This window comes from Staurois parvus, unplaced genomic scaffold (assembly GCF_062004578.1).
Source record: "Staurois parvus isolate SC_StPar_1 unplaced genomic scaffold, SC_StPar_1.0 ptg000697l, whole genome shotgun sequence".
Classification (NCBI taxonomy): domain Eukaryota; kingdom Metazoa; phylum Chordata; class Amphibia; order Anura; family Ranidae; genus Staurois; species Staurois parvus.
Genome location: NW_028318493.1, coordinates 3,107,231 through 3,130,709, shown reverse-complemented (window position 1 = coordinate 3,130,709; position 23,479 = coordinate 3,107,231). Strand labels below are relative to the sequence as shown.

The 23,479-nt window shown below is 50.2% G+C and overlaps 3 non-coding genes across 3 annotated transcripts; all 3 read left to right on the top strand.

The window, feature by feature from the left end:
• Window positions 1-3,341: 3,341 nt before the first annotated feature.
• TRNAE-UUC (transfer RNA glutamic acid (anticodon UUC)) lies at window positions 3,342-3,413 on the top strand. The gene has a single exon. It is a non-coding gene; the product is annotated as a tRNA-Glu (tRNA).
• Window positions 3,414-11,316: 7,903 nt separating this feature from the next.
• On the top strand, window positions 11,317-11,388 carry TRNAE-UUC (transfer RNA glutamic acid (anticodon UUC)). The gene has a single exon. It is a non-coding gene; the product is annotated as a tRNA-Glu (tRNA).
• Window positions 11,389-19,697: 8,309 nt separating this feature from the next.
• Window positions 19,698-19,769, top strand: TRNAE-UUC (transfer RNA glutamic acid (anticodon UUC)). The gene has a single exon. It is a non-coding gene; the product is annotated as a tRNA-Glu (tRNA).
• The last annotated feature ends 3,710 nt before the right edge of the window (window positions 19,770-23,479 follow it).

Sequence of the window (23,479 nt, the reverse complement as noted above, 5' to 3'; positions counted from 1 at the left end):
CACTGTGGGTTGCTAGAGATACCGTCAGGCGGTGTCTGACCCCTATAGAATGTATTGCGGCTAAAGAAGAAGCGCGGGCCAACCGAAGAGGCCGGCCAGCAGACTCAGAGAGAACATTGGATACACAGATATTCGCACACATTTCTGCGTGTCGCCTATTCAAGCGTTTGTCGCACCAAAGAAACTCAGGGACAAAATTTCAGCCTTCAGCCAGGTGCGATGTAACACACACGTCTTCCCGCAATTCTCATGCGTCTTGCCATGCGACAATTGCAGCAACATCACACTGCATTCGGGGCGCCATGTTGATGGTGAACGTCTCTTTGGTGCCTCTTGAGACATCTCCATAGAGGACGTCACTGGCAGGAAGGGTTCTCATTGGCCCCAGCAGAAAAGGAAGACTTTGAAGACTCCTCCTGCCTCTGTAGCCAATCAGAGTTCCTTTCTTTTCTCCCAGGCTTAAGCCTCTAAGGCCAAACCTAAGCCAGGGGCCCAGTTCAGTCACAAGCCTGAGGCCCCTAATCCCCAAACCTTCAGACTAGTCCTATTAAACATCCTGAAGGGATTTCCCTACTTTCTAAAGTGGGGTGACGTCTGTTGACCTTTGGGGTCACCTGGTCAGCAGACATCTCAGAAGCTCAGGTAAGAGACGTGGTGTCCAGGGGCTACAGGCTAGAGTTCATCTCCCTGCCCCCACCCCGCTTCGTTTTGTCCAACCTACCGGTGTCCCCGCAGGGACTAGCGATCCTCCATGCTGCTCCTGCAGATCTGCTGACCCAAGGAGATCTCCCCATTGTACCAACAGCAGAATAGTTCCCGGGTTTTTAGGCCACATTCACAGGGGACATACCAATCTGTACCGCCGTGGAGGGCCGTGTTTATTTGCAGGGGATGTACCGGTGTTCATGCATCCCTGTGCAGGCAGTTCCATTGATGTCAGTTGGGACGTAGTGTTAACATGGACACAGATGCTGATCCCAATCTGACATCCGTATGGATGCATGGCCCTGAACGCACACTATCTGTGTTCAGAGCTGTTCACCCGCACAGATGTTAGATTGGGAGCAGTGTCTGTATCCATGCAGCCGCTGCATCCCAATTGACATCAATGAACCTGCCTGCACAGGGATGCATGAACACCGGTACATCCCCTGCAAGTAAACACGGCCCCCCACGGCTGTACGGATTAGTACGCCCCCTGTGACCGGGGCCTTACTCCAACCTTTTCCCTGTTCTAAAGCCTCCCAGCCGGTTCACTCTGTGGTGCGGGACACTGCATGGAATCCGCACAGGAATCACACCGCATTCCTCTGCGCATTCCATGCAAATGTCTGTACGCTGCGATTTGGGCCATACACTTTCTATGGCTCAAATCACATCGCATCCACACCACAAAGGTGCAGGACTGTCTTTAGATCCGCACCTGAATCACATAGCATGGGTCTTCTCACCCATGTCATGTGATTTCTGGCAATCACATGGCGTCTTTCCATCTGTTTCGGGTGTCAATAATTTATTACTGACTCCCGCACCAGATCGCATGAACGTGATGCGATTGCAATGCGGTGCGGGAAACGCACAGAATTCGCAGCGTTTCCCGCACCGCATTGGTGTGAACCCGAGCTCAAGGAGGACATAGGCTGCATTCACTCGTGGGATTAGGGGCATACAGCGGATTCCTGTGGATGGGATCACTGTGAACAGTGGGGGGTGGGAAGTCTGTACAAAGCAATGACAGGCTGACAGGAGCCGCGACCATTCCCATGTATCCGCACATCCATCGGTCATCTACGGTTAGGGCCAGGATCGCTCATCCTTCCCTGACCACAGATGATTGATGGATGTGCGGATACATGGGAATGGTCCCGGCTCAGCCTGTCATTGCTTTGTACAGACTTCCCATCCCCCACTGTTCACAGTGATCCCAGCCGCAGGAATCCCCTGTATGCCCCCTAATCCCCCCCCCCCCCCCGAGTAAATGCAGCCTATGCCCTCCTTGAGGCTTTAGAACAAGGAAACGGTTGGAGTAAAAACCCGGAAACCTTTCTGCTGTTGGTACAATGGGGAGATCTCCTTGGGTCAGCAGATCTGCAGGAGCAGCATGGAGGATCGCTAGTCCCTGCGGGGACACCGGTAGGTTGGACAACACGAAGCGGGGTGGGGGCAGGGAGATGAACTCTAGCCTGTAGCCTCTGGACACCACGTCTCTTACCTGAGCTTCTGAGATGTCTGCTGACCAGGTGACCCCAAAGGCCAACAGACGTCCCCCCACTTTAGAAAATGGGGGCTTCCCTTCAGGAGGTTTAATAGGACTAGTCTGAAAGTTTGGGGATTAGGGGCCCCAGGCTTGTGACTGAACTGGGCCCCTGGCTTAGGTCTGGTCTTTGAGGATGAAACTTGGGAGAAAAGAAAGGAACTCTGATTGGCTTTAGAGGCAGGAGGAGTCTTCAAAGTCTTCCTTTTCTGCTGGGACCAATGAGAACCCTTCCTGCCAGTGACGTCCTTTATGGAGATGTCTGAAGAGGCACCAAAGAGACATTCTCCATCAACATGGCGCCCCGAATGCAGTGTGATGTTGCTGCAATTGTCGCATGGCAAGACGCATGAGAATTGCGGGAAGACGTGTGTGTTACATCGCACCTGGCTGAAGGCACCAAAGAGACGTTCACCATCAGAAGACATATATACAATGTTCTCTCTATATTGGGGTGTCACCCCTCCCCCATCATATCTGTATATACAATGTTCTCTCTATATTGGGGTGTCACCCCTCCCCATCATATCTGTATATACAATGTTCTCTCTATATTGGGGTGTCACCCCTCCCTCATCATATCTGTATATACAATGTTCTCTCTATATTGGGGTGTCCTCCCTCCCTCATCATATCTGTATATACAATGTTCTCTCTATATTGGGGTGTCACCCCTCCCCCATCATATCTGTATATACAATGTTCTCTCTATATTGGGGTGTCACCCCTCCCCCATCATATCTGTATATACAATGTTCTCTCTATATTGGGGTGTCACCCCTCCCCCATCATATCTGTATATACAATGTTCTCTCTATATTGGGGTGTCACCCCCCCATCATATCTGTATATACAATGTTCTCTCTATATTGGGGTGTCACCCCTCCCCCATCATATCTGTATATACAATGTTCTCTCTATATTGGGGTGTCCCCCCTCCCCCATCATATCTGTATATACAATGTTCTCTCTATATTGGGGTGTCACCCCTCCCCCATCATATCTGTATATACAATGGAGAGAAGGGTTGGGATTGGTGGGTCGGAGGCACGGAGGAGACCTTCGCCATCAGAAGACATGGAACCTCGCGTTGGTGGTGTAGTGGTTAGCATGGCTGCTTTTCCAGCAGCTGACCCGGGTTCAATTCCCGGCCAACGCAATCTCCAACATGGCTGCCTCCCCTCCTAGATGATCGGAGTCCCCCGGGGGAAAAGGCCGATACAAATCCAATGTGGAGGATATATTACTGGTGGGATCAAAAACAAACCAAAACCAATGAAGGGAATGTGTCGTGTGATTGGACAGATTTCATTACACACGCTCCAATAGCAGACTTCCTGCAGATGGATCGCATTGTTCTGTGTTCTCCATTCCAGCCAGTAGGTGGAGAACTCCGCCCCTTCTCTGGTATGTTCTAGGCCGGGGGGGCCAAACTTTCCAGTACGGGGGCCGAAAGTCCCATATTTATACATGCATAAAATCAGAGTCCCCAATATAGTCACCATTTACCTCCCCAGGACCCCCCTTTATATCTAGGTCCCAATCAAAGTCCCCTCATATCTGTGTCCCCGTCAGAGTCAATTGTTGGCCCTAAATACAAATACCGGAAAAAAGAATAATCCATCAACTCTGAGGAACGGGTGCTGCCCACTTACCTGCCATGTTGGTGGTGTGACAATGGCCCCCCCTTCACAACTATTGATAGTGGTTATAGGGGAGGGGTATAGCGGTGATGGGGGGAGGGGTCAGTAGTGATGGGGGGAGGGGTCAGTAGTGATGGGGGAGGGGTCAGTAGTGATTATCACACCCCCTATAATGCAGCATTATTATTATATAGTAATGAGATGATTACAGATCTTGTTATTGATAATAATAATGCGTGCCCCCCCCTCCTCCCCAGTGTCTCCCTTCCCCCCCTCTCCCCCCAGTGTCTCCCTCCTCCCAACACTTCACCTTCCCTTCCCCCCCTCCCCCTGTACTGGGACACACCATCACTTCCTGCCTGGTCTCCATGGTGATGGGTCTTTCCAGGAGGAAATCCATGGTGATGGGACACTACAGGAGGAGCTGAGTGTTGCTGCCCTCTAGCGGCTCCTGTGTGCATTACATCAGGGAAATGTCAGCACAGAGAATGGCCAGGAGATTTATGTCATCCAAATACACAGAACAGCTTGATTGTATTAGAATTTTTGGGATTATTAATATTACACCCATTATTGTTTATATTACAATTAATATCAATCATTAGAATCCTATTAATACAGTAAAATAAATAAAATGACATTATAATAACATTGTATGAATATAAACAGAGGCGTCTATATTATTAATACAGTGAAATTTTATCAATGTTATAGAATAGGATCCAATCCAATGCCGCCTGGGCTGGATCCCAGATGAGCCAATCAGAGTAAAGCAGGATGAACAGAGGCTGCTGATTGGTTACACATAAACACCCCAGATGAGCCAATCAGAGCAAAGCAGGCTGAACAGAGGCTGCTGATTGGTCACACATAAACACCCCAGATGAGCCAATCAGAGCAAAGCAGGCTGAACAGAGGCTGCTGATTGGTCACACATAAACTCCGCCTCCATCACTGTGACTTTGCACTGTGCACAGGCTGAGTCCTCAGTTGCTGTTTTCTCTCACCAGAGACAGCTGCTTCCTTACAGAGCTCCTGTGACTGATTGCTTTGTATCTCATTGCACTCAATCTACAGCAATTGGAATTGACTTTCCATTTATATCCAGCGATCCACAGCGATCAGTAACTGCTGATTTCTGTATTTCTAAAAAAAAAAAAAAATGTGCAGAATCTTTGCCGTGATTGCTATTCTGTTGCTCCCTTTTGGAGTACACAGAAAGGACATCAAAGACTCCACAAAGACCGGCATGGACAAGGACAATGATATGAAGATTGTGGAGGAACGAAGAAATTTCATCAAAAACTCCCCAGATATCCACATGGAGGGGGGGAGCATGAAGATTATGGAGGAACACCGATATTTCATCAAAGACTCCCCAGATATACGCATGGAGGAGGAGGGGACCATGAAGATGATGGAAGAACTGGAGCAGGAAAAGGTTAGAGAATTGGAAAACGAGTCCCCAGGACCCATCAGTTGGTTTTCACTACTGGCCACCACTCCATTCTGGTATAAGGGGACAGTCCTGATAAGTGTTCTCATTCTGAGGTACATCCTGCGCAGGAATCACCTGGCCACAGTATTAGCTCAATATTTGAAGATCCTGGAGCTGATTGAATTCTTTTATCTACTACTCCATGTCTGGTACAGCGAGGGGCCAACCTCAGAGAACACACTTCTACCCATGCTTAAAAATGCCACTGACTGCTACCAATGGATGCTTGCTGGGCTCCAGTCAGTCTGGTCCAATGGGTGGGCAGCCTTAGGGAACACAGTGCTACCCATGCTTATAAATACTGTTGCTGAGCACCGATCAGAATGCTTGTTGGGGCTTATCATCTTGCTGCTGGTACTGTTCCTAAAATATTTCAAGCCATTTCACCAATGGATCCAACCAACGAAAAGCAACATCAACCCACTGACGATTGACATCAATCTAACAACAGACAGCACTATGGACCAGGCTGACTTTCGTACTCCCATCCCCACACCTCCTAGGAATAACGTCCGTTTTCACATGAAGGTTTTACTCTGGGAAATGAGGAGGAGCGAGCAAAACAAGCGGCTCTGGCACATTAACATCTTCCCAGCAACAAGTGAAAGTGTGGACAGTGCTATGGAAGAGACCGACTTTCCCATTCCCAGCGTCCCACCTCCCAGGGATGACATCCGTGCTCACCTACGGGATTTAAGCCGGCCATTGCAGAGGCGCAGGCCAACCAAGGAGTTCAGACATGGCTACATCCTTTCATCAACAAGTGAAAGTGTGGACAATGCTATGGAAGAGACCGACTTTCCCATTCCCAGCGTCCCACCTCCCAGGGATGACATGCGTGCTCACCTACGGGATTTATGCCGGCCAATGAAGAGGCGCAGGCCAACCACAGAGTTCAGGCATGGCAAAATGTTCTCATCAATGAGTGACGTCATTCCACAGGTTGATGATGCCGTCCCATCAACGCATGACATCATTCCTAAGAGATATTCTACCATGTCATCAATCAGTGACATCATCCAACCACCAAGCGATGACATTAGTTCTGGGACTGACCAACCGACTGGCCATCCCAGCGGCGCATCTCCTAGTGATAGCACCTGCTTTAATCTACACAATTTATTCCAGCGAAAGAAGAAGCACAAGCGACCTAAGGTGAAAAATGACAAAAATCCCACCTCATACCTGGTCGGCGTCTTCTTGTGCGGGAGACATCCAATTATATGTCCAGCAGACTGTTTCATCTTCGACCTGTAAATATCGCAGCCGTATTCACCTATTGTCAGGGGTCGGGTGTTCTGCCACGATACGCCGGGTGGCGCATGCAAAGAACACCGACACGCTCTAGCCAGCGGGCCCTGGGCGATCGTGGCAGCGGCAACGGCCGCGCATGCGCGATCGCGGACAGGCGCCTGGCACCAATGATAGCGCAGGACGCGCTATTTAAACAGGACAGGAGGTATGTGTAATTGCCGTTTAGTCTTATTGTCCTGTTCCTGTCATCTGATTTTTGAAGTTTCCTGTTGCCGACCTCTGCTTGATCCTGACCCTGCTGATTGTCTCCGGCTTGACCTGATCATTCTCTGCCTGATCCTCCGGTACCTCGCTGCTCACACGTTGCTGAACCCGGCTCGTGACCCTGACCATTCTCTGCCTGATCCTCTGGTACATCGCTGCTCACACGTTGCTGAACCCGGCTCGTGACCCTGACCATTCTCTGCCTGATCCTCCGGTACCTCGCTGCCCACACGTTGCTGAACCCGGCTCGTGACCCTGACTATTCTCTGCCTGCTCCTCCGGTACCTCGCTGCCCACACGTTGCTGAACCCGGCTCGTGACCCAGACCATTCTCTGCCTGCTCCTCCGGTACCTCGCTGCCCACACGTTGCTGAACCCGGCTCGTGAACCTGACCATTCTCTGCCTGCTCCTCCGGTATCTCGCTGCCAGCACATTGCTGACCCGGCCTGCCTGACTACGCCTTACGTTACGCTGACTGTCCATCCATCCCGCATTGATCAGTCCCTGCTGCCAGGCCTACCAGCCTCTTCACGTCAGGCTCTATTTCCCGCAACACCTCTGACGGTACTCTCTACCACTGCTGGACGTACTCAGGGGTCGCGCCCTGGTCTCGGTCTGCTCCAAGTCCATCCCCACCATCAGGGGCCCTGGTGCATAAGCAGATTGGGACTTAGACCCTGCGTGCTGAGGAACCCCGCACTGTGGGTTGCTAGAGATACCGTCAGGCGGTGTCTGACCCCTATAGAATGTATTGCGGCTAAAGAAGAAGCGCGGGCCAACCGAAGAGGCCGGCCAGAAGACTCAGAGAGAACATTGGATACACAGATATTCGCACACATTTCTGCGTGTCGCCTATTCAAGCGTTTGTCGCACCAAAGAAACTCAGGGACAAAATTTCAGCCTTCAGCCTGGTGCGATGTAACACACACGTCTTCCCGCAATTCTCACGCGTCTTGCCATGCGACAATTGCAGCAACATCACACTGCATTCGGGGCGCCATGTTGATGGTGAACATCTCTTTGGTGCCTCTTGAGACATCTCCATAGAGGACGTCACTGGCAGGAAGGGTTCTCATTGGCCCCAGCAGAAAAGGAAGACTTTGAAGACTCCTCCTGCCTCTGAAGCCAATCAGAGTTCCTTTCTTTTCTCCCAGGCTTAAGCCTCTAAGGCCAGACCTAAGCCAGGGGCCCAGTTCAGTCACAAGCCTGAGGCCCCTAATCCCCAAACCTTCAGACTAGTCCTATTAAACATCCTGAAGGGATTTCCCTACTTTCTAAAGTGGGGTGACGTCTGTTGACCTTTGGGGTCACCTGGTCAGCAGACATCTCAGAAGCTCAGGTAAGAGACGTGGTGTCCAGGGGCTACAGGCTAGAGTTCATCTCCCTGCCCCCACCCCGCTTCGTTTTGTCCAACCTACCGGTGTCCCCGCAGGGACTAGCGATCCTCCATGCTGCTCCTGCAGATCTGCTGACCCAAGGAGATCTCCCCATTGTACCAACAGCAGAATAGTTCCCGGGTTTTTAGGCCACATTCACAGGGGACATACCAATCTGTACCGCCGTGGAGGGCCGTGTTTATTTGCAGGGGATGTACCGGTGTTCATGCATCCCTGTGCAGGCAGTTCCATTGATGTCAGTTGGGACGTAGTGGTAACATGGACACAGATGCTGATCCCAATCTGACATCCGTATGGATGCATGGCCCTGAACGCACACTATCTGTGTTCAGAGCTGTTCACTCGCACAGATGTTAGATTGGGAGCAGTGTCTGTATCCATGCAGCCGCTGCATCCCAATTGACATCAATGAACCTGCCTGCACAGGGATGCATGAACACCGGTACATCCCCTGCAAGTAAACACGGCCCCCCACGGCTGTACGGAATAGTACGCCCCCTGGGACCGGGGCCTTACTCCAACCTTTTCCCTGTTCTAAAGCCTCCCAGCCGGTTCACACTATGTGGTGCGGGACACTGCATGGAATCCGCACAGGAATCACACCGCATTCCTCTGCGCATTCCATGCAAATGTCTGTGCGCTGCGATTTGGGCCATACACTTTCTATGGCTCAAATCACATCGCATCCGCACCACAAAGGTGCAGGACTGTCTTTAGATCCGCACCTGAATCACATAGCATGGGTCTTCTCACCCATGTCATGTGATTTCTGGCAATCACATCGCGTCTTGCCATCTGTTTCGGGTGTCAATAATTTATTACTGACTCCCGCACCAGATCGCATGAACGTGATGCGATTGCAATGCGGTGCGGGAAACGCACAGAATTCGCAGCGTTTCCCGCACCGCATTGGTGTGAACCCGAGCTCAAGGAGGACATAGGCTGCATTCACTCGTGGGATTAGGGGCATACAGCGGATTCCTGCGGATGGGATCACTGTGAACAGTGGGGGGTGGGAAGTCTGTACAAAGCAATGACAGGCTGACAGGAGCCGCGACCATTCCCATGTATCCGCACATCCATCGGTCATCTACGGTTAGGGCCAGGATCGCTCATCCTTCCCTGACCACAGATGATCGATGGATGTGCGGATACATGGGAATGGTCCCGGCTCAGCCTGTCATTGCTTTGTACAGACTTCCCATCCCCCACTGTTCACAGTGATCCCAGCCGCAGGAATCCCCTGTATGCCCCCTAATCCCCCCCAAGTGAATGCAGCCTATGCCCTCCTTGAGGCTTTAGAACAAGGAAACGGTTGGAGTAAAAACCCGGAAACCTTTCTGCTGTGGGTACAATGGGGAGATCTCCTTGGGTCAGCAGATCTGCAGGAGCAGCATGGAGGATCGCTAGTCCCTGTGGGGACACCGGTAGGTTGGACAACACGAAGCAGGGTGGGGGCTGGGAGATGAACTCTAGCCTGTAGCCTCTGGACACCACGTCTCTTACCTGAGCTTCTGAGATGTCTGCTGACCAGGTGACCCCAAAGGCCAACAGACGTCCCCCCACTTTAGAAAATGGGGGCTTCCCTTCAGGAGGTTTAATAGGACTAGTCTGAAAGTTTGGGGATTAGGGGCCCCAGGCTTGTGACTGAACTGGGCCCCTGGCTTAGGTCTGGTCATTGAGGATGAAGCTTGGGAGAAAAGAAAGGAACTCTGATTGGCTTTAGAGGCAGGAGGAGTCTTCAAAGTCTTCCTTTTCTGCTGGGGCCAATGAGAACCCTGCCTGCCAGTGACGTCCTTTATGGAGATGTCTGAAGAGGCACCAAAGAGACGTTCACCATCAACATGGCGCCCCGAATGCAGTGTGATGTTGCTGCAATTGTCGCATGGAGAGACGCATGAGAATTGCGGGAAGACGTGTGTGTTACATCGCACCTGGCTGAAGGCACCAAAGAGACGTTCACCATCAGAAGACATATATACAATGTTCTCTCTATATTGGGGTGTCACCCCTCCCCATCATATCTGTATATACAATGTTCTCTCTATATTGGGGTGTCACCCCTCCTCCATAATATCTGTAATTACAATGTTCTCTCTATATTGGGGTGTCACCCCTCCCCCATCATATCTGTATATACAATGTTCTCTCTATATTGGGGTGTCACCCCTCCCCCATCATATCTGTATATACAATGTTCTCTCTATATTGGGGTGTCACCCCTCCCCCATCATATCTGTATATACAATGTTCTCTCTATATTGGGGTGTCACCCCTCCCCCATCATAGCTGTATATACAATGTTCTCTCTATATTGGGGTGTCACCCCACCCCCATCATATCTGTATATACAATGTTCTCTCTATATTGGGGTGTCACCCCTCCCCATCATATCTTTATATACAATGTTCTCTCTATATTGGGGTGTCACCCCTCCCCCATCATATCTGTATATACAATGTTCTCTCTATATTGGGGTGTCCTCCCTCCCTCATCATATCTGTATATACAATGTTCTCTCTATATTGGGGTGTCACCCCTCCCCCATCATATCTGTATATACAATGTTCTCTCTATATTGGGGTGTCACCCCTCCCCCATCATATCTGTATATACAATGTTCTCTCTATATTGGGGTGTCACCCCCCCATCATATCTGTATATACAATGTTCTCTCTATATTGGGGTGTCACCCCTCCCCCATCATATCTGTATATACAATGTTCTCTCTATATTGGGGTGTCCCCCCTCCCCCATTATATCTGTATATACAATGTTCTCTCTATATTGGGGTGTCACCCCTCCCCCATCATATCTGTATATACAATGTTCTCTCTATATTGGGGTGTAACCCCTCCCCCATCATATCTGTATATACAATGTTCTCTCTATATTGGGGTGTCACCCCTCCCCCATCATATCTGTATATACAATGGAGAGAAGGGTTGGGATTGGTGGGTCGGAGGCACGGAGGAGACCTTCGCCATCAGAAGACATGGAACCTCGCGTTGGTGGTGTAGTGGTTAGCATGGCTGCTTTTCCAGCAGCTGACCCGGGTTCAATTCCCAGCCAACGCAATCTCCAACATGGCTGCCTCCCCTCCTAGATGATCGGAGTCCCCCGGGGGAAAAGGCCGATACAAATCCAATGTGGAGGATATATTACTGGTGGGATCAAAAACAAACCAAAACCAATGAAGGGAATGTGTCGTGTGATTGGACAGATTTCATTACACACGCTCCAATAGCAGACTTCCTGCAGATGGATCGCATTGTTCTGTGTTCTCCATTCCAGCCAGTAGGTGGAGAACTCCGCCCCTTCTCTGGTATGTTCTAGGCCGGGGGGGCCAAACTTTCCAGTACGGGGGCCGAAAGTCCCATATTTATACATGCATAAAATCAGAGTCTCCCCTTATGTCAGAGTCCCCAATATAGTCACCATTTACCTCCCCAGGACCCCCCTTTATATCTAGGTCCCAATCAAAGTCCCCTCATATCTGTGTCCCCATCAGAGTCAATTGTTGGCCCTAAATACAAATACCGGAAAAAAGAATAATCCATCAACTCTGAGGAACGGGTGCTGCCCACTTACCTGCCATGTTGGTGGTGTGACAATGGCCCCCCTTTCACAACTATTGATAGCGGTTATAGGGGAGGGGTATAGCGGTGATGGGGGAGGGGTCAGTAGTGATGGGGGGAGGGGTCAGTAGTGATGGGGGGAGGGGTCAGTAGTGATTATCACACCCCCTATAATGCAGCATTATTATTATATAGTAATGAGATGATTACAGATCTTGTTATTGATAATAATAATGCGTGCCCCCCCTCTTCCCCAGTGTCTCCCCTTCCCCCCTCTCCCCCCAGTGTCTCCCTCCTCCCAACACTTCACCTTCCCTTCCCCCCCTCCCCCTGTACTGGGACACACCATCACCTCCTGCCTGGTCTCCATGGTGAAGGGTCTTCCAGGAGGAAATCCATGGTGATGGGACACTACAGGAGGAGCTGAGTGTTGCTGCCCTCTAGTGGCTCCTGTGTGCATTACATCAGGGAAATGTCAGCACAGAGAATGGCCAGGAGATTTATGTCATCCAAATACACAGAACAGCTTGATTGTATTAGAATTATTGGGATTATTAATATTACACCCATTATTGTTTATATTACAATTAATATCAATCATTAGAATCCTATTAATACAGTAAAATAAAGAAAATGACATTATAATAACATTGTATGAATATAAACAGAGGCGTCTATATTATTAATACAGGGAAATGTTATCAATGTTATAGAATAGGATCCAATGCCGCCTGGGCTGGATCCCAGATGAGCCAATCAGAGTAAAGCAGGATGAACAGAGGCTGTTGATTGGTTACACATAAACACCCCAGATGAGCCAATCAGAGCAAAGCAGGCTGAACAGAGGCTGCTGATTGGTCACACATAAACTCCGCCCCCCTCACTGTGGTCACATGACCTCCCTCACTGTGACTTTGCACTGTGCGCAGGCTGAGTCCTCAGTTGCTGTTTTCTCTCACCAGAGACAGCTGCTTCCTTACAGAGCTCCTGTGACTGATTGCTTTGTATCTCATTGCACTCAATCTACAGCGATTGGAATCGACTTTCCATTTATATCCAGCGATCCACAGCGATCAGTAACTGCTGATTTCTGTATTTCTAAAAAAAAAAAAAAAATGTGCAGAATCTTTGCCGTCATTGTTATTCTGTTGCTCCCTTTTGGAGTACACAGAAAGGACATCAAAGACTCCACAAAGACCGGCATGGACAAGGACAATGATATGAAGATTGTGGAGGAACGAAGAAATTTCATCAAAAACTCCCCAGATATCCACATGGAGGGGGGGAGCATGAAGATTATGGAGGAACACCGATATTTCATCAAAGACTCCCCAGATATACGCATGGAGGAGGAGGGGACCATGAAGATGATGGAAGAACTGGAGCAGGAAAAGGTCAGAGAATTGGAAAACGAGTCCCCAGGACCCATCAGTTGGTTTTCACTACTGGCCACCACTCCATTCTGGTATAAGGGGACAGTCCTGATAAGTGTTCTCATTCTGAGGTACATCCTGCGCAGGAATCACCTGGCCACAGTATTAGCTCAATATTTGAAGATCCTGGAGCTGATTGAATTCTTTTATCTACTACTCCATGTCTGGTACAGCGAGGGGCCAACCTCAGAGAACACACTTCTACCCATGCTTAAAAATGCCACTGACTGCTACCAATGGATGCTTGCTGGGCTCCAGTCAGTCTGGTCCAATGGGTGGGCAGCCTTAGGGAACACAGTGCTACCCATGCTTATAAATACTGTTGCTGAGCACCGATCAGAATGCTTGTTGGGGCTTATCATCTTGCTGCTGGTACTGTTCCTAAAATATTTCAAGCCATTTCACCAATGGATCCAACCAACGAAAAGCAACATCAACCCACTGACGATTGACGTCAATCTAACAACAGACAGCACTATGGACCAGGCTGACTTTCGTACTCCCATCCCCACACCTCCTAGGAAGAACGTCCGTTTTCACATGAAGGTTTTACTCCGGGAAATGAGGAGGAGCGAGCAAAACAAGCGGCTCTGGCACATTAACATCTTCCCAGCAACAAGTGAAAGTGTGGACAGTGCTATGGAAGAGACCGACTTTCCCATTCCCAGCGTCCCACCTCCCAGGGATGACATCCGTGCTCACCTACGGGATTTAAGCCGGCCATTGAAGAGGCGCAGGCCAACCAAGGAGTTCAGACATGGCTACATCCTTTCATCAACAAGTGAAAATGTGGACAATGCTATGGAAGAGACCGACTTTCCCATTCCCAGCGTCCCACCTCCCAGGGATGACATGCGTGCTCACCTACGGGATTTATGCCGGCCAATGAAGAGGCGCAGGCCAACCACAGAGTTCAGGCATGGCAAAATGTTCTCATCAATGAGTGACGTCATTCCACAGGTTGATGATGCCGTCCCATCAACGCATGACATCATTCCTAAGAGATATTCTACCATGTCATCAATCAGTGACATCATCCAACCACCAAGCCATGGCATTAGTTCTGGGACTGACCAACCGACTGGCCATCCCAGCGGCGCATCTCCTAGTGATAGCACCTGCTTTAATCTACACAATTTATTCCAGCGAAAGAAGAAGCACAAGCGACCTAAGGTGAAAAATGACAAAAATCCCACCTCATACCTGGTCGGCGTCTTCTTGTGCGGGAGACATCCAATTATATGTCCAGCAGACTGTTTCATCTTCGACCTGTAAATATCGCAGCCGTATTCACCTATTGTCAGGGGTCGGGTGTACTGCCACGATACGCCGGATGGCGCATGCACAGAACACCGACACGCTCTAGCCAGCGGGCCCTGGGCGATCGTGGCAGCGGCAACGGCCGCGCATGCGCGATCGCGGACAGGCGCCTGGCACCAATGACAGCGCAGGACGCGCTATTTAAACAGGACAGGAGGTATGTGTAATTGCCGTTTAGTCTTATTGTCCTGTTCCTGTCATCTGATTTGTGAAGTTTCCTGTTGCCGACCTCTGCTTGATCCTGACCCTGCTGATTGTCTCCGGCTTGACCTGACCATTCTCTGCCTGATCCTCCGGTACCTCGCTGCCCACACGTTGCTGAACCCGGCTCGTGACCCTGACCATTCTCTGCCTGATCCTCCGGTACCTCGCTGCTCACACGTTGCTGAACCCGGCTCGTGACCCTGACCATTCTCTGCCTGCTCCTCTGGTATCTTGCTGCCCACACGTTGCTGAACCCGGCTCGTGACCCTGACCATTCTCTGCCTGATCCTCCGGTACCTCGCTGCCCACACGTTGCTGAACCCGGCTCGTGACCCTGACCATTCTCTGCCTGATCCTCCGGTACCTCGCTGCCCACACGTTGCTGAACCCGGCTCGTGACCCTGACCATTCTCTGCCTGCTCCTCCGGTACCTCGCTGCCCACACGTTGCTGAACCCGGCTCGTGACCCTGACCATTCTCTGCCTGCTCCTCCGGTACCTCGCTGCCCACACGTTGCTGAACCCGGCTCGTGACCCTGACCATTCTCTGCCTGCTCCTCCGGTACCTCGCTGCCAGCACATTGCTGACCCGGCCTGCCTGACAACGCCTTACGTTACGCTGACTGTCCATCCATCCCGCATTGATCAGTCCCTGCTGCCAGGCCTACCAGCCTCTTCACGTCAGGCTCTATTTCCCGCAACACCTCTAACGGTACTCTCTACCACCGCTGGACGTACTCAGGGGTCGCGCCCTGGTCTCGGTCTGCTCCAAGTCCATCCCCACCATCAGGGGCCCTGGTGCATAAGCAGATTGGGACTTAGACCCTGCGTGCTGAGGAACCCCGCACTGTGGGTTGCTAGAGATACCGTCAGGCAGTGTCTGACACCTACAGAATGTATTGCGGCTAAAGAAGAAGTGCGGGCCAACCGAAAAGGCCGGCCAGAAGACTCAGAGAGAACATTGGATACACAGATATTCGCACACATTTCTGCGTGTCGCCTATTCAAGCGTTTGTCGCACCAAAGAAACTCAGGGACAAAATTTCAGCCTTCAGCCAGGTGCGATGTAACACACACGTTTTCCCGCAATTCTCATGCGTCTTGCCATGCGACAATTGCAGCAACATCACACTGCATTCGGGGCGCCATGTTGATGGTGAACATCTCTTTGGTGCCTCTTCAGACATCTCCATAGAGGACGTCACTGGCAGGAAGGGTTCTCATTGGCCCCAGCAGAAAAGGAAGACTTTGAAGACTCCTCCTGCCTCTGAAGCCAATCAGAGTTCCTTTCTTTTCTCCCAGGCTTAAGCCTCTAAGGCCAGACCTAAGCCAGGGGCCCAGTTCAGTCACAAGCCTGGGGCCCCTAATCCCCAAACCTTCAGACTAGTCCTATTAAACATCCTGAAGGGATTTCCCTACTTTCTAAAGTGGGGGGACGTCTGTTGGCCTTTGGGGTCACCTGGTCAGCAGACATCTCAGAAGCTCAGGTAAGAGACGTGGTGTCCAGGGGCTACAGGCTAGAGTTCATCTCCCTGCCCCCACCCCGCTTCGTTTTGTCCAACCTACCGGTGTCCCCACAGGGACTAGCAATCCTCCATGCTGCTCCTGCAGATCTGCTGACCCAAGGAGATCTCCCCATTGTACCAACAGCAGAATAGTTCCCGGGTTTTTAGGCCACATTCACAGGGGACATACCAATCTGTACCGCCGTGGAGGGCCGTGTTTATTTGCAGGGGATGTACCGGTGTTCATGCATCCCTGTGCAGGCAGTTCCATTGATGTCAGTTGGGACGTAGTGGTAACATGGACACAGATGCTGATCCCAATCTGACATCCGTATGGATGCATGGCCCTGAACGCACACTATCTGTGTTCAGAGCTGTTCACCCGCACAGATGTTAGATTGGGAGCAGTGTCTGTATCCATGCAGCCGCTGCATCCCAATTGACATCAATGAACCTGCCTGCACAGGGATGCATGAACACCGGTACATCCCCTGCAAGTAAACACGGCCCCCCACGGCTGTACGGAATAGTACGCCCCCTGTGACCGGGGCCTTACTCCAACCTTTTCCCTGTTCTAAAGCCTCCCAGCCGGTTCACACTATGTGGTGCGGGACACTGCATGGAATCCGCACAGGAATCACACCGCATTCCTCTGCGCATTCCATGCAAATGTCTGTGCGCTGCGATTTGGGCCATACACTTTCTATGGCTCAAATCACATCGCATCCACACCACAAAGGTGCAGGACTGTCTTTAGATCCGCACCTGAATCACATAGCATGGGTCTTCTCACCCATGTCATGTGATTTCTGGCAATCACATGGCGTCTTGCCATCTGTTTCGGGTGTCAATAATTTATTACTGACTCCCGCACCAGATCGCATGAACGTGATGCGATTGCAATGCGGTGCGGGAAACGCACAGAATTCGCAGCGTTTCCCGCACCGCATTGGTGTGAACCCGAGCTCAAGGAGGACATAGGCTGCATTCACTCGGGGGATTAGGGGCATACAGCGGATTCCTGCGGATGGGATCACTGTGGACAGTGGGGGGTGGGAAGTCTGTACAAAGCAATGACAGGCTGACAGGAGCCGCGACCATTCCCATGTATCCGCACATCCATCGGTCATCTACGGTTAGGGCCAGGATCGCTCATCCTTCCCTGACCACAGATGATCGATGGATGTGCGGATACATGGGAATGGTCCCGGCTCAGCCTGTCATTGCTTTGTACAGACTTCCCATCCCCCACTGTTCACAGTGATCCCAGCCGCAGGAATCCCCTGTATGCCCCCTAATCCCCCCCGAGTGAATGCAGCCTATGCCCTCCTTGAGGCTTTAGAACAAGGAAACGGTTGGAGTAAAAACCCGGAAACCTTTCTGCTGTTGGTACAATGGGGAGATCTCCTTGGGTCAGCAGATCTGCAGGAGCAGCATGGAGGACCGCTAGTCCCTGCGGGGACACCGGTAGGTTGGACAACACGAAGCGGGGTGGGGGCAGGGAGATGAACTCTAGCCTGTAGCCCCTGGACACCACGTCTCTTACCTGAGCTTCTGAGATGTCTGCTGACCAGGTGACCCCAAAAGCCAACAGACGTCCCCCCACTTTAGGAAATGGGGGCTTCCCTTCAGGAGGTTTAATAGGACTAGTCTGAAGGTTTGGGGATTAGGGGCCCCAGGCTTGTGACTGAACTGGGCCCCTGGCTTAGGTCTGGTCTTTGAGGATGAAGCTTGGGAGAAAAGAAAGGAACTCTGATTGGCTTTAGAGGCCGGAGGAGTCTTCAAAGTCTTCCTTTTCTGCTGGGGCCAATGAGAACCCTTCCTGCCAGTGACGTCCTTTATGGAGATGTCTGAAGAGGCACCAAAGAGACGTTCACCATCAACATGGCGCCCCGAATGCAGTGTGATGTTGCTGCAATTGTCGCATGGCAAGACGCATGAGAATTGCGGGAAGACGTGTGTGTTACATCGCACCTGGCTGAAGGCACCAAAGAGACGTTCACCATCAGAAGACATATATACAATGTTCTCTCTATATTGGGGTGTCACCCCTCCCCCATCATATCTGTATATACAATGTTCTCTCTATATATTGGGGTGTCACCCCTCCCCCATCATATCTGTATATACAATGTTCTCTCTATATTGGGGTGTCACCCCTCCCCCATCATATCTGTATATACAATGTTCTCTCTATATTGGGGTGTCACCCCTCCCCCATCATATCTGTATATACAATGTTCTCTCTATATTGGGGTGTCACCCCCTCCCCCATCATATCTGTATATACAATGTTCTCTCTATATTGGGGTGTCACCCCTCCCCATCATATCTGTATATACAATGTTCTCTCTATATTGGGGTGTCACCCCTCCCCCATCATATCTGTATATACAATGTTCTCTCTATATTGGGGTGTCACCCCTCCCCCATCATATCTGTATATACAATGTTCTCTCTATATTGGGGTGTCACCCCCTCCCCCATCATATCTGTATATACAATGTTCTCTCTATATTGGGGTGTCACCCCTCCCCATCATATCTGTATATACAATGTTCTCTCTATATTGGGGTGTCACCCCTCCCCCATCATATCTGTATATACAATGTTCTCTCTATATTGGGGTGTCAACCCCCCCATCATATCTTTATATACAATGTTCTCTCTATATTGGGGTGTCCAACCTCCATCATATCTGTATATACAATGTTCTCTCTATATTGGGGTGTAACCCCTCCCCCATCATATCTGTATATACAATGTTCTCTCTATATTGGGGTGTCACCCCTCCCCCATCATATCTGTATATACAATGTTCTCTCTATATTGGGGTGTCACCCCTCCCCCATCATATCTGTATAAACAATGTTCTCTCTATATTGGGGTTCTCTCTATATTGGGGTGTCCTCCCTCCCTCATCGCATTGGTGTGAACCCGAGGTATTGGGGTGTCACCCCTCCCCCATCATATCTGTATATACAATGTTATCTCATATCTGTATATACAATGTTCTCTCTATATTGGGGTGTCACCCCTCCCCCATCATATCTGTATATACAATGTTCTCTCTATATTGGGGTGTCACCCCTCCCCCATCATATCTGTATATACAATGTTCTCTCTATATTGGGGTGTCCCCCCTCCCCCATCATATCTGTATATACAATGTTCTCTCTATATTGGGGTGTCCCCCCTCCCCCATCATATCTGTATATACAATGTTCTCTCTATATTGGGGTGTCACCCCTCCCCCATCATATCTGTATATACAATGGAGAGAAGGGTTGGGATTGGTGGGTCGGAGGCACGGAGGAGACCTTCGCCATCAGAAGACATGGAACCTCACGTTGGTGGTGTAGTGGTTAGCATGGCTGCTTTTCCAGCAGCTGACCCGGGTTCAATTCCCGGCCAACGCAATCTCCAACATGGCTGCCTCCCCTCCTAGATGATCGGAGTCCCCCGGGGGAAAAGGCCGATACAAATCCAATGTGGAGGATATATTACTGGTGGGATCAAAAACAAACCAAAACCAATGAAGGGAATGTGTCGTGTGATTGGACAGATTTCATTACACACGCTCCAATAGCAGACTTCCTGCAGATGGATCGCATTGTTCTGTGTTCTCCATTCCAGCCAGTAGGTGGAGAACTCCGCCCCTTCTCTGGTATGTTCTAGGCCGGGGGGGCCAAACTTTCCAGTACGGGGGCCGAAAGTCCCATATTTATACATGCATAAAATCAGAGTCCCCCCTTATGTCAGAGTCCCCAATATAGTCACCATTTACCTCCCCAGGACCCCCCTTTATATCTAGGTCCCAATCAAAGTCCCCTCATATCTGTGTCCCCATCAGAGTCAATTGTTGGCCCTAAATACAAATACCGGAAAAAAGAATAATCCATCAACTCTGAGGAACGGGTGCTGTCCACTTACCTGCCATGTTGGTGGTGTGACAATGGCCCCCCCTTCACAACTATTGATAGCGGTTATAGGGGAGGGGTATAGCGGTGATGGGGGGAGGGGTCAGTAGTGATGGGGGAGGGGTCAGTAATGATGGGGGAGGGGTCAGTAGTGATGGGGGGAGGGGTCAGTAGTGATGGGGGAGGGGTCAGTAGTGATGGGGGAGGGGTCAGTAGTGATGGGGGGAGGGGTCAGCAGTGATGGGGGGGAGGGGTCAGTAGTGATTATCACACCCCCTATAATGCAGCATTATTATTATATAGTAATGAGATGATTACAGATCTTGTTATTGATAATAATAATGCGTGCCCCCCCCTCCTCCCCAGTGTCTCCCCTTCCCCCCTCTCCCCCCAGTGTCTCCCTCCTCCCAACACTTCACCTTCCCTTCCCCCCCTCCCCCTGTACTGGGACACACCATCACCTCCTGCCTGGTCTCCATGGTGATGGGTCTTCCAGGAGGAAATCCATGGTGATGGGACACTACAGGAGGAGCTGAGTGTTGCTGCCCTCTAGTGGCTCCTGTGTGCATTACATCAGAGAAATGTCAGCACAGAGAATGGCCAGGAGATTTATGTCATCCAAATACACAGAACAGCTTGATTGTATTAGAATTATTGGGATTATTAATATTACACCCATTATTGTTTATATTACAATTAATATCAATCATTAGAATCCTATTAATACAGTAAAATAAAGAAAATGACATTATAATAACATTGTATGAATATAAACAGAGGCGTCTATATTATTAATACAGGGAAATGTTATCAATGTTATAGAATAGGATCCAATCCAATGCTGCCTGGGCTGGATCCCAGATGAGCCAATCAGAGTAAAGCAGGCTGAACAGAGGCTGCTGATTGGTTACACATAAACACCCCAGATGAGCCAATCAGAGCAAAGCAGGCTGAACAGAGGCTGCTGATTGGTCACACATAAACACCCCAGATGAGCCAATCAGAGCAAAGCAGGCTGAACAGAGGCTGCTGATTGGTCACACATAAACTCCGCCTCCCTCACTGTGACTTTGCACTGTGCACAGGCTGAGTCCTCAGTTGCTGTTTTCTCTCACCAGAGACAGCTGCTTCCTTACAGAGCTCCTGTGACTGATTGCTTTGTATCTCATTGCACTCAATCTACAGCGATTGGAATCGACTTTCCATTTATATCCAGCGATCCACAGCGATCAGTAACTGCTGATTTCTGTATTTCTAAAAAAAAAAAAAAAAATGTGCAGAATCTTTGCCGTCATTGTTATTCTGTTGCTCCCTTTTGGAGTACACAGAAAGGACATCAAAGACTCCACAAAGACCGGCATGGACAAGGACAATGATATGAAGATTGTGGAGGAACGAAGAAATTTCATCAAAAACTCCCCAGATATCCACATGGAGGGGGGAGCATGAAGATTATGGAGGAACACCGATATTTCATCAAAGACTCCCCAGATATACACATGGAGGAGGAGGGGACCATGAAGATGATGGAAGAACTGGAGCAGGAAAAGGTCAGAGAATTGGAAAACGAGTCCCCAGGACCCATCAGTTGGTTTTCACTACTGGCCACCACTCCATTCTGGTATAAGGGGACAGTCCTGATAAGTGTTCTCATTCTGAGGTACATCCTGCGCAGGAATCACCTGGCCACAGTATTAGCTCAATATTTGAAGATCCTGGAGCTGATTGAATTCTTTTATCTACTACTCCATGTCTGGTACAGCGAGGGGCCAACCTCAGAGAACACACTTCTACCCATGCTTAAAAATGCCACTGACTGCTACCAATGGATGCTTGCTGGGCTCCAGTCAGTCTGGTCCAATGGGTGGGCAGCCTTAGGGAACACAGTGCTACCCATGCTTATAAATACTGTTGCTGAGCACCGATCAGAATGCTTGTTGGGGCTTATCATCTTGCTGCTGGTACTGTTCCTAAAATATTTCAAGCCATTTCACCAATGGATCCAACCAACGAAAAGCAACATCAACCCACTGACGATTGACGTCAATCTAACAACAGACAGCACTATGGACCAGGCTGACTTTCGTACTCCCATCCCCACACCTCCTAGGAAGAACGTCCGTTTTCACATGAAGGTTTTACTCCGGGAAATGAGGAGGAGCGAGCAAAACAAGCGGCTCTGGCACATTAACATCTTCCCAGCAACAAGTGAAAGTGTGGACAGTGCTATGGAAGAGACCGACTTTACCATTCCCAGCGTCCCACCTCCCAGGGATGACATCCGTGCTCACCTACGGGATTTAAGCCGGCCATTGAAGAGGCGCAGGCCAACCAAGGAGTTCAGACATGGCTACATCCTTTCATCAACAAGTGAAAATGTGGACAATGCTATGGAAGAGACCGACTTTCCCATTCCCAGCGTCCCACCTCCCAGGGATGACATGCGTGCTCACCTACGGGATTTATGCCGGCCAATGAAGAGGCGCAGGCCAACCACAGAGCTCAGGCATGGCAAAATGTTCTCATCAATGAGTGACGTCATTCCACAGGTTGATGATGCCGTCCCATCAACGCATGACATCATTCCTAAGAGATATTCTACCATGTCATCAATCAGTGACATCATCCAACCACCAAGCCATGGCATTAGTTCTGGGACTGACCAACCGACTGGCCATCCCAGCGGCGCATCTCCTAGTGATAGCACCTGCTTTAATCTACACAATTTATTCCAGCGAAAGAAGAAGCACAAGCGACCTAAGGTGAAAAATGACAAAAATCCCACCTCATACCTGGTCGGCGTCTTCTTGTGCGGGAGACATCCAATTATATGTCCAGCAGACTGTTTCATCTTCGACCTGTAAATATCGCAGCCGTATTCACCTATTGTCAGGGGTCGGGTGTACTGCCACGATACGCCGGATGGCGCATGCACAGAACACCGACACGCTCTAGCCAGCGGGCCCTGGGCGATCGTGGCAGCGGCAACGGCCGCGCATGCGCGATCGCGGACAGGCGCCTGGCACCAATGACAGCGCAGGACGCGCTATTTAAACAGGACAGGAGGTATGTGTAATTGCCGTTTAGTCTTATTGTCCTGTTCCTGTCATCTGATTTGTGAAGTTTCCTGTTGCCGACCTCTGCTTGATCCTGACCCTGCTGATTGTCTACGGCTTGACCTGACCATTCTCTGCCTGATCCTCCGGTAC